This window comes from Mastomys coucha, unplaced genomic scaffold (genome assembly GCF_008632895.1).
Source record: "Mastomys coucha isolate ucsf_1 unplaced genomic scaffold, UCSF_Mcou_1 pScaffold1, whole genome shotgun sequence".
NCBI classification, from domain to species: Eukaryota; Metazoa; Chordata; class Mammalia; order Rodentia; family Muridae; genus Mastomys; species Mastomys coucha.
The window spans coordinates 15,581,071-15,583,289 of record NW_022196891.1 but is presented as its reverse complement, the minus strand read 5'-3'; positions in this window follow the sequence as shown (position 1 = coordinate 15,583,289).

The window sequence follows — 2,219 nt, the reverse complement described above, 5'->3', positions numbered from 1 at the left end:
CTTCCTTCCTTCCTTTCTTTCTTTCTTTCTTTCTTTCTTTCTTTCTTTCTTTCTTTCTTTCCTTCTTTATTTTTTCCTCCTCCTCCTACTCTTTCTCCTCTTCTTCTTTACTTTTTTGTTTTGTTTTGTTTTTTGTTTTTTTGTTTTTTGACAGGGTTTCTCTGTGTAGCCCCAGCTGTCCTGGAATTCAAGCTGATCTCAAACTCAGAGATCTGTCCGCCTCTGCCGCCTGAGTGCTGGGATTAAAGACATGTGCTGGTACTGCCCAACTATACTGCATTTTTAAAAGATTTACTTATTTCTATTTTATGTGTAGTGTTTTGCCTGTATGCAGATATGTACATGCACCACATACATGCCTGATCCCCAAAGAGGTCGGAAGAGGGCTTCGAATCCCCTGGAACTGAAGTTACAGATGGTTGTGAGCCACCACCTAGATGCTGGGAACCAAACATGGATCCTCTGCGAGAACAACACATGCTCTTAACTACTGAGCTGCCTCTGCAGCCAGGCATAAGTCAAATTAATCTAGAGGAGACATCATATAAAGCCCAACAGAGCATGCATTTTGTAAAATAACTGGCTGGTACACTTTGTTCCTGGCCAGTTAGGTCTACATAGTAAGACTCTGTCTCAAAAATGGTGATGATGATGATGACTGTGATGCTGATGTTGCTGACAATGCTGATGCCCAAGATGATGATGACGAGGAGGAGGAGGAGGAGGAGGACGACGACGACGACGATGATGATGATGATGATGACAACGATGATGGTGATGATGATGGCGGAGGAACATGCCCAAAACTCTAGGCTCCATCCCAGCACAGTATACACTGGGCATGGTGGTGGACACGTGTAATTACTCAGGAAGCGGAGACAAGTGATCAGAAGTTCAAGGCCATCATCCTTGACTTACAGAGCTACATAATGAGGGCAGCCTGCCAGAACACGAGCTCCTCTCTCAAAAACGATTATAACTAAAAATGACGATAAGAACGACACTACCAATAACTGTTTTTAACTATAAAGCAGGACCGAGGTTCTCTTCCAGCAGAAAGCCGGAGAGAGCAGGCCAGGCCGAGATGCCACCCGAGGACCAGACCCAGCCGTCAGCGTTAACTTCCTGGTTTGGATGGTCGTGCTGCCGTTATGTAAGACGTGTTAACATCCAGAGAATCTGAGCAAGGAGCATACTGGGAATTCTTTGTAAAATTTTTGTAACTTTCCTGTAGGTCTGAAGTGATTTCAAAATGAACAGTGGGGGAGAGAAATTTGGAGACTGCCGATGCCTCCCTCAGCCACTTGGAGAAAAGTCCCTCTGGATCCAGCTCAAACTGGACACGACAGTCTCCGTCCCACAGACAGGAAGCCTAAAGTGGCTCTTAGGAGCCAGCTCCAAGGGAATGCTCTCTAGCCTGATGCCTGTGCACGGGTTCTGAGGCCGGGGCTGCTTCCCCGTGAGGGGAGCCTGGGGCACAGGTGGAGGGGCCCAACCGGGGTCCCGCCTGGGTGGGTGGATGCCACCGAGGGCCAGGCAAGGAGCCCTTTGCAATGTTGATTCTACTTGGTCTAGGTTCAAAATTCTCCACTTTATAAATCAATGCCCCAGAGGGCCGGGGACAGGGCCAAGTTGGTAAAGTGCTTAACTCTGTAAGCACAACAACTTGAGTTCCACTCCCCACCCCCCACCGCATCCAAGCAAAAGCCAGGCTTGGTGGCGCCTGCTTGTACTCGCAGTGCTGGAGCGGTGGAAACAGGGCGGACAATCAGAGCTTTACTGCCCAGCCACCTCCATCAACTGGGTAGGCCGGTGAGTGTGAGAGACCCTGTCTCAAAACATAAAGGGAAGTGGGGTGAGAGATGGCTCAGTGCTTAGGAGTGAAAAAAAAAGGTGGAAAGAGATTGAGGAAAGACACTCAGGTTGGACCTCTGGACTTACGCATGCATTCACATTCATACTGGACTCACATACACATATTCACACACACATACACACTCATACTGGACTGGTACACACATTCACAGACACACATACATGTTCACACACAGGTACACACTACATACACATTCACACTCATACTGGACTCACATACACACAACACTCATACTGGACTGGTACACACATTCACACACACGTACACTCACACACAGGTACACACTACATACACATTCACACTCATACTGGACTGGTACACACATTCACACACACATACACAC